At 41.1% G+C, this 13,436-nt stretch overlaps 1 protein-coding gene across 2 annotated transcripts in view; it reads right to left on the bottom strand.

Moving 5' to 3' along the window:
- LOC147327452 (protein ELFN1-like) overlaps positions 1 to 13,436 on the bottom strand; it is a 138,674-nt gene that overhangs the window by 26,020 nt on the left and 99,218 nt on the right. Inside the window, exon 3 of one of the 2 annotated variants that reach the window (XM_086295099.1) lies at positions 6,284 to 6,331. The exons of the other annotated variant lie outside the window; for it this stretch is intronic. The gene's annotated coding sequence lies outside the window, so the exon portion shown is untranslated. The remainder of the gene's footprint in view (positions 1 to 6,283; positions 6,332 to 13,436) is intronic. 2 annotated transcript variants of the gene reach the window in all.

Here is a 13,436-nt window from a genome sequence, read left to right as displayed (position 1 = left end):
ATTCAGCCAGTGCAGATAAACGCAGAGAAACTTGAGCTTCCAGCTACAAGCAAGCTCGCTTGACTGATATTAATAAAGCAAGCTCATACTGGAATGCCTCCAAAAGAAACATAAAGTGCCACTCTGCTAACATTTAATATTGTGCAAACGTATTTAGCCGCCCCTCATTTCTTTAGATTTTTATGGGAAAATGGAAAATATGCGCAGTGATTTATTGAATGTGCAAACATACTTGGAAATACAGAACAGTAGGCAAAAACAGAGTTTGTATAATTTCAACAACTTTGAAAGTCAATATTTGGTATGACCACCTTTATTCTTTAACACAGCGCTGCTGCAGTAAAAATACTATTTTATGCCTGTCAGACAGAGATTTATTTTTATCTTTGTTCTTGTAGATTCAACTGAAGGAATGGAAACAAATTACTGTGAATGTTTTGAGACAAAGTGCCTAAAGATGCCATTGATAATTGGATCTTTCTGTGGACACAACACTGATTCATCTGTTGAACCAGTGCTATCAATAAAGTTACCTTTTGTCACCAAAAGCTGATTCTGTTCATCTGGACGTAGCGTTGTCAGAGGGAGAAACGTCACATTACATAATGACTGAAACCAGCCCACTGAAGGTACAATGGGCTGTGAGGTCAGTTCATTGATCATTAATATGGAAATTCTCATGACCATTGTTCAACAACCACTAATCAAAGCCCATTGATGAAAGACCATTGATCAATGACCATGACTCCATAGAGAGTTGAGGAATGGCTGCAATCACAGCACTGCAAGATGGCAAAAGATGTACCCTTAGCCCCCCTCCTCAATTGGGGAAACATGCAGTCAGTTGAGACTGAAGAATCACTTGGATGAGTGACGAAACGTTTCTCCCACAAAACGCTACGTCCAGATGAACAGAATCAACTTTTGGAGATTTACTTACCTGGATGATTGAGCACACATCAAGAAGTTACCTTTTGTACACACACACACACACACACACACACACACACACACACACACACACACACACACACACACAAAGACCTTGAAAATGGTCAGGTACAAGAAGTGGACTGAAAAGGAGTGAAAAAGCAGTCAAAGAACAACTTAGGCTGGAGAACTATCGCTCAAGACCACTTTTGAAATGTTTGAGAAAATGTGGGTGTTTGGAAGCAAAATATAAAGAAATAACGGTCGGTTCAAGAGTTTTGCACAGTATTATATAGAATTTATTCAAACGTTTCCAAAGTGAATGTAACTGTTCACATCTCAGTTCCATTTAGAAGTAAGGAGACTGCCAAACATTTGCAGTGTAGCACATTTTCACAAAGTGAATTCAAAGTTGAATCAAAGAACTGTTTATTTTGTCAATTTAAAGGTAATTTAAATGAAGGAAGTTTCCCACATGTCATGCCAAATGTTCGTCACTGCAGTCAGGAACGATCTCAACTCACATTTAAAACTCATTTCAGATAATGAACGTTTGGAGTTGTCGTGTATGCAGAGTAGGTCGTAGCTCAGGACAGAAGTGATGGTTAAATGCTCGATGCTGCGTATTCACAGTGGCTGATGACACAGATCTGACCACAGATGTTCCTCAGTTGTAGTGTTCAAATCTGATTCCCATCTCGCTGTCTCTCTGTAGATTTGTGAAAACGTAGCACAAAGCCCTTTATTCAACAATGATAGATATATTTTAGAACTCTGTTTATATGGGCGTCCCTCAAAAAGCAATTTCTCCTCAGCAGTCAGCATTTCTGGGTCCTGGCTGGTTCTAAGAAAAAGACCTTAACTGAAGGTGAGAGAAAAGAAAAGTCCTGGCTGAATGGATTCATGTTTTCTCGTCAGTGGTTCAAAAGGAATAAAGAGCTTGTCTTCATAACAGTCTTCCAAATATTAGATTTCTTTATGACGCCAGGGTCTTATTGTTTAAAGTATGAGTTTATTTTTTCTCAGACATGTTTTTGTTGACAGACTGAGATCTCTGAGTCACATACACAATTTTAATACTTTAAGATACATTTACTTCATTTTTGAGTAGATGAAGGGAACAGTTGCCATAAACAGACCTTGAGGTGAGATTATTTTGTCAATTGTTTCGTTGCCAAGGTCAAGAATAGACTCTAAGCCACAGCCTCACTCCCTCCTACTGCTTATTTCAAAGCAGCTAACGAAGTGCTCTTAAATTATGCATTAAAAACTAAGTAAAGTAATTAATGATTTGCGTTAATTGCTTTGGTTCTAATTAAGAGAATTCTCTCAAAAAGTCATGTAATCTCGCACAGCCCTGCGCAACCGTGTAATGATACCAGCTCGTAAACATCTGACCACTTGTTACGGACCATCCATCTATCCATGGTTTGATCATCTAGTAATCTCATAAGGCATCGTAGGAAGCACAGATAGTTTACTTCCAACTCTGACATGTCAGTGCCCCTGTGAAGAAAGGCAAGTCCACAAAAATAGCTTTTCTAGTGTGGTGCTAGAGAATGACTGCCACAGAGCTCTGACCTAAAACCAACAAATAAAAAACAAGAGAGTGAGCCAGCTTTTATCACCACAGACATTAAAAGAGAAAGCCGTGGCACTCTAGCAATCGGGAAAAGGTCTTTATTGAAGTATTCTCGAAAGCCAAACGGAGCCTGTCATTCCAAAGAATCAGCCAACAGCTGCGATCTTGCTGCACTGGCACACATTCGTATTAAAATGTTCAATTTCAGCTGTGTGGTGGGCACGTGTGCTTCAAATTGAATAGTATTTGAAATTTTTCAGATTCTCTAAACCTTGACTGAATTCCCAGATAAACAGCCTCAAAGCATGACACAACCACCGCCATGCTCGACAGGGGCAATGGTGTTGTTTTGATGAATATGTAGTATATTAGTGCTGTTTTTGTGTCAAAGATACCATTTACATCAGAGCACAACACATTTTGGAAGACTTGGTGTATCTTGTTTCAAAATTTAGCCAGGCTTGAATGTTTTTCTTTAGTTTCAGCTCCTTAACGAAAGATCCAACGATGAGACACCCCCCAGAAAAGGAATGCATTTACAGGTTAAGGCCACTGACATTTTTTCCCATAGAGGGGTGCAGAGGAGATTTAGGAGACAGGCAGTTACTCTAGGAGACTGTAGAACATCCTTAACCCATCAGCAGGTCTGGAGAAGCCGTGAAGAACTTTTACAAACATTATAACAACTCTATTTTTGCCTTACATACATTTCCACGTATGTTTGCACATTTCAATAAGCCACTGAGTCTATTTTCTATTTTTCTAGCATCATACAAAGAAATAAGTGGAAGCTAAAGACTTGTGAAGTCCCCTTCTGAAAGCTTTCACCTTGCTTTTCAAAGGAATTGTACAGATTACACATTAAATTGTGGTCATATGTAGTATGCAGACTTTTTGAGTTTGTGACATATTCATGGTTCCAAAGCTTCTAGATACCAACGAGACCTTGAACCCACATTAGATTCACAAACGCTATTTTCGGTAGAAAATATTCACCTGAAAATTACCATCACACGATATAGCTCTTCTCCAAAAGCCGATGTGCATCCATATCCGCACGCAGAAACATACACAGATGCCTGCGTAACAAAACAAACACACATACAGGTGTGACAACTGCGAGCGTGTCTGTGTGTAGGGCGTCTGCCTCTCCAAACAGGCAGTAGGCCAGAGAGGGGTTTTAACACACTTAATGGGATTTCACACTCTGAAGTACACACGTGTACACACTCTCGGACACACACTAATGTTGAAGATAAACATGTCTGAAAGCTATGTGTGATCCCAGACAAATAAACACACACACACCCACACATGCACACTCTCTGATATAAAAGGATTTGTCAGGCTCCCACATTGTACACATGCAAAATTAATGGACTCCAATATCCACACAGAAACACGACTGTTACTCAGTCATTTACAAAAGAGATGTGGCTTCACACACCTGACAGAGTGAAGACGCAGAAACACAGACGCTATACAAATCTTCCATTATGTGTCAGCCCAGGATTGTTGGTGTCGTGGTCTGGGTGGTTTTCCACAGCATCAGCTCCTCCCCACTGGGTGGAGTCTTTGTTGTTCCTCACCTGATGGCAATCGGACCAGCAGTATTTATGACCGGCGCACTCAACTGGTCTTCGCCAGATTATCTGCCAACTTTAGTCAGTTCTCGGCCTCACGTCCGTTCCTTGGTGACTAATCGCGTGTATTAACCGTATCTCTGTTTTTTTCGTCAGCCTCTGAAAACCACCTACCAAGTTCTCCTGGATACCCGTTTGCTGCCACCGGTAATCCCTCTCCGTTTTGGAGCTGCCATTTTCTCCTGCCTGCCTCCCTGCCTTGCATGCAGCACCCACCTGGACCTCTCCTGCCTCCCCCCTCCACGCAACCCCCACCTGCAAGCTTGTAAGACAGCTCAGTGTACTATTTTTTAGATTCACTCGCAACCCTCTGTGGGATTCCCCTGACTGCTCTGTCCTCTGTTTCAGTGCCCGGGCCCGCCACAGTTTTCCCTGCCCAGTACCTGCACCCAGTTATCCCTGCCATCTAGTTTTCACCACAGTATTTTTCTCTCGCCTCAGACATCTAGTTTATGTTCATTGATTCTAGTCTGCACTTTCTGTTAGCCTCTGAGCATTGTAAAAATAAAGTCTCTTTTCGTTACACCTCACCCCTGGCCTCCGGTTTTGAATCTGCGCTTGAGTCCATCCCATGTCCACGGGCCACTGCGCCTGACAGTTGGGGCTTTACCGGTGCTGTGGTCATGGTGACCTCTTATTCTTCAGGGAGTGTTTAAGGAGTGCTCTACTGAAAATCTATATTTTCAATCATCTGGTACTTGGTGTCTCAAAACTTGCTGAATGCTGCACCAAAAAGTTTGTAGCTCGCCTTTTTGCAGAGAACGACAGGTGTGGTAGGGTTGCTTTGACTGCAGTTAGAGCAGAAATTGAATCATAAGTCATTATTTTTTGATCTGTGCATTTATGTTTTTTTCTGTCTTGTCACATGAGCGGTTGAGCAACTTTTTTTCCATCCCTCTTGATTGCTATTAGAAACCATGTAAGGATCGACTTAAACAGATTAAAGGAACAGTTCAAACCAAAAGCAATTTATGCAAAAATTTGGCTCAGTTCTTGGAGTTCTGGTTTCTCCTGCCATCCTAAACATGCTGGTTTATTTCTCAAGCATGTACTAATATGAGCGTAGCAACTCTGGTTAAATTGTGACCGATAACAATGAATGTATTTCCATCCAGACTGTCAAAAATGTGCACACATACACAGGCCAAGGTGTACTAATGTGTGCACACAAAAACCGCCATAAAACATTGGTAAAATCATGTGTGAAATGCATTCATTAAACACACTAAAAACATCAACTGTGTGGAGTTATAAAGACCCGGAAAGCTTCACCAAGTAGCAAGCAACAAACTTTCCAGAGCCACTTATCAAGCCTGTGCGGTGAGAATTTAGCACTCCAATAAAATTGATTTTCTTCAGATTTATTTCTCTAAGAATACATCTGTTTGGGACTAATGCTCAAAAACAGGTGTGTTTGGGGATCAATTTAATATTTCTCAAGAAGACAGGCTCCAGACTTCTCTCAAAGTGGATGGCATTTTTTATTTTTTTTTATTTTCCCCAAACAAGAAACTCTGCGGTAGTTATCTGTTGTCTTCAGAGCATGCAATAAAATATGGGACCTCTACGCTGAGAGAGTGAGTGAGAGCGAGAGAGGAATTTCTTAGTAATAGAGCTTATGTGCTCTGGTAGGTGGACCGTGTTATGGCCTGTCTGAAAACTTTTGCAAAGTTTGGCATTAGAACTTCACCAGACAAATGACCCGGGCCACATACCATAAGTCATGGAGGAAAGCATCTTTCTCTCTCTTCCTCTTTTTCTCCCTCGCTTTCTAGTTCTATCTGTCTCTCACACACACACACACACACACACACACACACACACACACACACACACACACAGCTAGCGGCAGCTGAAGCAGCATCACTCAGACACCTCAAGCTGTTAATTTCCTTCCTGTCTTGATACATGCAGCCAAGTGGAAAATATTATAGAAGCAACAGCAGTGTGTCCGCTGAGCGCTCACACAAGCACCCCAATCTCTTTTCACCTTCTGACAAACACGTGGTTAAAAGAATCTGTGCGACTGTGCCAGGAGTGCCTGCTGGCTGCTGTTTGCTTTGTGTGTGTTACTGTGTGGCACACACTGGTGAGCTGGGAGGTCGGACGTAATGGAAATGCGGCTCACCTGCTTTCCTGGTTGCTGACGTGCCGACTGATGGAGAGGCGACCTCTGCTGTGATGGTGGGGACAGAAATTGAGATAAATGATGGAAATAATGGCACACCATGGTACAAACTTTGTTTTTCTCTTTCAACTATGCATAACTGGCATTCAGTTTTGATACTGTGCAGAAGGCTTCAGGGAGCCAGACATTCTTGTAATTTTATAGAAAGTGGTCTTGAGCAGTAGTTCTCCAGGCTTCCTGGAGGTCTTTCAAAGTTTTTCTTTGGACATGGGACTGATTTACAATCATTTTCACTTCAGTCGTTGTACCTGACCGTTAACACTGACCTGTGAATTATTGAAACATAAAATGCACCTGACTAAAAGTATGAATCAGTGTTGTGTCTACACATGACAGATGACTTAGCAAAATTGTATTTAATTGTATCTTTAGGCTCTTTTTTTATTAGTCAGTTGTAAATGCACATAATTTGTTGCCACTTCTTTTGTTGCATCTATCATAGCATGGTGTGCAGTTTGCACTTAAAATTTTGAGGAAACTGGAAAAGAAGCCACAGAAACTGCTGTTGGGGAACTTGTTGAAGTACCATCAGAGTTTGGTCCACCATCTAATTCAACCTGGAAAACATCTGATTTGGAACAGCTTCATTTTTCAGCATGACAGTGATCCCCAAAAAACTGCTAGTGTTGTAAAAGCATACATCAGCTGTGGATTGCCCTTTTCTGAGCCTGCACCTCAATGTTATTAAAGCAGTGTGGGATCATTTTGACTTATTTTGGGTCCAGTTTGTATGCCATTTGGCATACCTCAGCCTTTTCTCCCTTTTTTCCTTCCTTAAGACTGACTTGACAACCACCCTTCTACTGAGACTATTTCTGATGGGGCTTTAGTGAACACAGTGGCCAAACTGAACAGCCAGATCCATCTCCCAGGTCATCTTTGCTGAAGGAAATCTGCTTGAAATGGTCAGATACAAGGACTAAACTAAAATTGTGTGGAAAAGGTAGCTAAAGCCCAAAAGAAAATGACCTTCAGAAGACCTGGAGAATGCTCAAGACCACATAAAAAATTACAAGAAAGTCTGGCTTCTTGGAAGCAAAATATAAAGAAATGACAGATCTAACCGCTCTCATTTAGTCGTTATTCCTCTTGCTTATATTGGCCGTTGTTGCTGCTGCTACACTTTCTTTGCCACTTTTTCCTACACTCTCATAATAACCTTGTTCAAAATCTCTCTTGCCCAATGACCCCTTTTCCCTGTTCTTTAAATCCACTGCGATCTGTCACTGTGCATTTCAGGCTCTGTATTGGTACATTTGGACTGTTCAGGCTGGATGTGTGTCATCCAAACTCTGATCCAAAGTCTTTACCTCAACACCACCATCCTAGCCTTCCAAACGATCCCTCCTTATTAAAAGGTATATTGTCAATATTTTACAAGAAGCTCGATGACAAAATGAGAATATAATATTGTGTAACTGAACATACTTTTAAGCAAAGCTTCCCCTGCTCTCAGCACAAAACGTCTTGTTTCACTGGAACTCTAAATTTCATGCAAATATAATTTTACTTCCTTGATATAAAGAGGCACAGTTACTCCTTCATTTTATCAACAATAAATGCCTTTATAGAGTCGTTTGTAAATGCTGGCTAATCACCCTTAGTTTGTGTATGTGGGGATATACCCACATACACAATGCTAAGTGCCCAGAGTGAGGGACAAAAACAATATCCATGTGCAAAGGATTTGAAAATGAAAGTGCATGACCCAAATTGGGACCGATGGTCTGTTGCCCTGCTACAATTTGTCTGGCTTATTTCCAAACACTGTTGTTATTTGCTCAGACTTGGCAGTAGTTAGTAATTCTTCAAAAAAAGGGAAAGTCAGCAAATGCAGATGCCGTGAACAAAGTGGATTATGTATTATGATTAAAGTCTCTGGGTCCACCTGTCACAGGATATTGTTGTGGGCCAAATGCTGGTAAAATTAATTATAGATTTAAAGTAGTGCAATTCTGCAGGAAAAAAAAACAGGAAGAGCTGCTAGCTTCTGAAAGAAGGTCATTTTTTTCTTTTCTTGGATGATATCTGTTCAGTGAGAGGCATTCGTGATCTCAAGACTCTTCTTTGGTACTAAAAACATGAAAACAACATGAGTTATCAAGATGACAGTGCACTTGGGTTGATTTGATAAGTAGCTATTGGCTCACCAAGACACACTAAGTGGATAACAGGCAAAGGTGAAAACTTTCTCTGCTTCAAAGAAGAAAAAAAAAGCGGTGTGCTGCAATAATTCACCTGGTGCAGATGATAGAATTTAACAGCAGAAGTGCTGTGGGCAACTTTGCTGATTTTATTTATCCATCCTAAATTCAGTAAGACTTTCTCTGTTTTGTGACTGTAAGATTGCAGTCCAGGTCCTGCAATTTGGCTTCAATATTGGATCTTAACAATTTCGTCCCACCTTTTTTTGTCATAATGCACCTCCATCAACTTTGCCCCGGAGCTCGGACACAGCCGCTGCAGCTGCCGTCTCTGCCTCGCTGCCATTAACTCATCTGTAATCTTTAGTGCTTGGTCCAAAGTTGCAGTAAACAGTTTTGCTTGCTTGCAACTTGGAGTTTTATTATCCAGTAATCATGTAACACATTGCCAGTAAACTGCACACAGCTGGACGATAAATTCTCTGCCGAGCTTTCACTCGACAGAGTTTGCACTTTTGTTTTTCACCTTTTCTATCTAAAACAGCTGTTTTGTTTGAACCCCTGGTACATTAATAAGATCTTCAGGTTACCATGTAATAAAGAAGATCACAATTACTGAACATAGTGAACCTTCAGTTGTTATTTAACAATCTCAGCTGGATCGATTGCTCAAATACTTAGCTGTTGCACTTTAAACAGGATACAAAGTGACAACAGCACTGATATGTGTATCACGTTTCCCGCTGATACAGGCACAGATCAAATCATCTGTGTTGCATCTGGTTTGCCCGTGTTTTTTTTTTTTTTTGGTTGTTGTTTCCTCTAATGTTGCTCTACTTTGTCATCCTGGCTGATGAAATATTTGTAGTTTTACATAAAAAGCCCGCGCTGGGCTCCTTTGACAGTGCAATCAAACATTTTTAAACTCTCAGATCAAGAAAATTCCAGCAGCATCCTTCATCAGCTCTGCTGGGTGCTTTAAATTCAGTCTTGTCTTAAGTATGAAGCAGTTCGTCTTTCTTAAAATTCGAATAGTGCATCGCTGCCCGTTCTGGACTAAACTGCTGGTGAAATTTCCAAAGCAAATCTGCAGAACAGTCTCAATGGCACAACAGCACAATGGATCAAATACTCTGTCTCTGTGTGTAAGAATAAACATGTGGTTAAACAGAGCTTAATTTGAACAATCACGAGAAAGTTAAATTACCTGGAAACATTTCATATTTCCTAGAAGTTTTCTTACTCTTGATTGATAACTTAATTGATTCGATCAGACTGACTGACATATCTTCCTAGTAACCATCCTCAGATTCTGAAGATGTTTCTAGAAGGTATTTTGATGTAAACACTGCAGACCTGCCACTGAGGTACAGCCTGTTCATACTGAATGGTATTTGTGATTGTTTTGAACGAATCAGGTTTATCCTGGCACATTTTCAAAGTCTGAGCCCTGTCCCTGCTTTTTCTTTTCACCGTTGTGTCTTCTAGTGTGTGCCACTGTGTGTCTCTCTCTGTCCATGTGTGCTTTCCTTGTCACCTTTTGCAAGGATAGTTTATGAAAAACCAACCTGGGATTTGTTGCATATTTCTGCTAACACACAAACAGACAAGGAAACAGAGAGAAAATATCCCATTTATAGTCTTCTAGTTCCTGTCCCCCACAGCTTGATGCCTCCACTGCCGTGTTTGACTGTAGGGGTGGTATTAATGAGGTGATGCTCAGCGCCTAGTTTCCTCTAAACATGCCGCTGGAAATTGCGGCCAAATGGTTGAATCATCATTTCATCAGACCAATTTCCCCTTCTAGTTGTCGTTCAGGTGGCCTCTGGCAAAACTCCCAGCATGTTGTGATGTGCCTGTTAGTGAGGAATGAAGTCCATCTGGCCACTCCACCATTAAGGTATAATTGGTGCTGCACTGAAGGCTGTCCTTGTAGAAGGTTCTCCTATAGCCAACAAGGAACCACAGTATGGCTCTCATCCATCCCTTATTACTCATTTTGACTGGGTTTTCAGTTTGACTGTTGGTTGCTTCACACTTCTTCTGTTCAAAGTAACTTTGTTAGAAATTCCTTTCAATGCTTAAAGTATTGTCTTGTATCGATCCCCAGATCTTTGCCTTGACACAGTCCTGTCTTGCAGGCCTATGGACTGCTGACTTGACCTAACAACTCTCATGATAATGTCCAATATTTTATCCACCCTTAGGAACCCAGAGTTTTTAGGTTTTTTTCTCCTGTACATCACCACAGTGGATTTTAGGTCAAACACTCACCATGTGGCAGACTTTCAACTTTAATTCAAAGGGTTTAATCAAAGTGCTGCATGAACTGTTCATGAATTAAAGCCATTTTTATACACGTCCCACATTTCAGAGGCTCAAAAATAATTGGACAATTGACTGATACAATAGCTTCATGGCCAAGTGAGGCCTGTTCCTTCAGTAGATCACAGCAAATTAGGCAAATAAAAGATCTGGAGTTGATTCAAAGAGTTGAATTTGGAGCTCTGGTAGTCATGAAACTGTTCATCAAACAATTGTCCTGTTACTTTCGATCCTCTGAGAATGAGGGACTGGATATAAAACTGGCTGTAATTCCAAAACGTTTTTATTATTATTATTATTTTAAAGCATAAAGCATTATTTTTGAACTAAAGCCAAAAGTTTGGATTTCAACCACATCTTGATTGTTTAACTTAAGATCCACTGTGGTGACACACAGCGACAAAACCTACAAAAACTATGTCATTTTCCAAACATACTCCCAAGAACCCAGCTACAGTATTTGAGGTTACATAACTGTATCATTAAATACACCATATCTGTTCTTTAATATATGTGTGAAATGCTTCCTGTGGCCACTGGAAGGTGCTGTCACATTAAAAGGGGTCGAATTAACACAGAATTCATTGTTATCAGTTTCACTATTTCATTCCATACAGAGTGAGTGATTGTTGGGTGTGCAACCAACACAGAGTGATTGTGGACAGTTCATCAGCTTGATGGTGATGACACTACAGGGAGGTAAAAATACTGATTTGTTGAAAAGTTGGCTTGAATTGAAAAAGGAGTGACAGCACGCTGACAGGTATAAAACATTCATCAAAGCACATCAATGCAATTCAATTCATTTCAATTCAGTTTTATTTATATAGCGCCAAATCACAACAACAGTCGCCTCAAGGTGCTTTATATTGCAAGGTAGAGCCCACAATAATACATACAGAGAAAAACCCAACAATCACATGACCTCCTATGAGCAAGCACTTTGGCAACAGTGGGAAGGAAAAACTCCCTTTTAACGGGAAGAAACCTCCAGCAGAACCAGGCTCAGGGAGGGGCGGGGCCATCTGCAGCAACCAATTGGGGTGAGAGAAGGAAGGATAAAAGCCAATGGCTGCAGTTAACATTTTTAATGGCTTCTTACGCTCACTTCATAATGAAGAAGTGTTACGTATGTTCTCCGTGAGTAGCTAAAGGAACAAAAGTAGTGCGACCACAAACAAAAGTTGCCAATGTCCCCTGGTGACAATACACAGCTACAACACGTCGACGATAATCTGCAAAGCTCCATGTAGGAGCGCTGCCATAACCACGCCAGTCACTTAAGCTGCTTGAACAAACATCTTACTGGGGCTGGGAGGGATCCGTCTATTTATGTTTTTTGAAAAATCTATACACGCCTCAGTTTCTGGCACAAAAAACATTGAGGATAAAAACTGGAATTTCTTATTTCATCTGTTTCATGAATTTGTTGATGCTCTCACTAAGTGCGAGTGAGAATCGGCGAGTGCCTGCTTTGTAAATGTGTGTTTGGATAATGGAGAGTCCAGTGATTGATGGAAAGGTTAATCATTCTAGACAGATGGTATGTGCTGCTAAATCAGCATGAGGTGAAGTCAGTGAGTGTGTATGTGTGTGCGTGTATATCAAGGCGTTCATGTCCGCTTAAGCTGTAATGAGCCGGTTTTCTATGTGAGGGAAGGAGGACCGGGCCATTCAGGCATCATGGGAACCAGCAGCCTCATTATTTTCAGAGAACGTAGACAAGGAGAAAACAGCGTATTCATTTCCTAGCTTGTGTGTGGGGAAGTTGTTTGGCGACTGAAAACATAAAGCAAGCCGAGTTCAACAGCTCATTGCACCAGAGCTTCATAGAAATCTACAGTAACGCTACCAAGGTTACTTCATAGAAACTGTGAATCCAGACGTGTGATTGGAATGACCTGATATGAAGGGGTCGAGTGCATCTGTGCGTGTGTGCGTGTGTGTGTGTGTGTGTGTGTGTGTAATGAATCCGATGAGGCTCATGCAACCTTTTTGTCTAGACCTCATAAAGATCTGTTGACCCAAGCTGACTTTCACGCTAACACATGCACACTTTCACTGCACACGTTGCTGATCAGCTTAGACATGCTCAATGCAGCTGCAACATTTCCATGCCTTTTATACATAAAACATGGCTTCTGTGTAAACAGAATACCTTCACATGGGTAAACTAAAGCACAGCCTCCCCCGACGTGAGTGCACACACGAACGCATTCACACACACGCTTGAAAGGATGGAGGAGGCAGCGGCAGGCCATAGCTAGGAGCTAGGGCAATGTGATAAATGTGTTTGTACGTCTCATATAGGCTCAAGAATGTGGATACACACAGTGGAGGCGAGGAAGGAGAGGGAAGGAGGAGGAGGAGTGAGTGGGTGGCCGAAGGAGGTTGTGAATGAGGAGAGAAAAGCAAAAGATTTTTGTCATCTCAGTCACAACTTGAGGGTGATATTTTATTAATGTTGCTAATATCAATATTGCTACTGCCAATAATATATTAAAGACTAGAATGAGTTATTAACACCATAACAAGACAGCAATCAAATTACTCAGTGACAGTAGACTGTTGAGGTCAGGCAATGATAACACCCGGATAATTGCAATATGGTCTTCTTGAGCTAT

The sequence above is a fragment of the Aulonocara sp. 'chitande type north' Nkhata Bay genome, linkage group LG6 (assembly GCF_057382095.1).
Source record: "Aulonocara sp. 'chitande type north' Nkhata Bay isolate Kocher_YH1m ecotype deep benthic linkage group LG6, A_spYH_male_GT1.1, whole genome shotgun sequence".
In the NCBI taxonomy this organism is placed as follows: Eukaryota; Metazoa; Chordata; class Actinopteri; order Cichliformes; family Cichlidae; genus Aulonocara; species Aulonocara sp. 'chitande type north' Nkhata Bay.
This window is presented reverse-complemented; position numbering and strand designations above follow the sequence as displayed.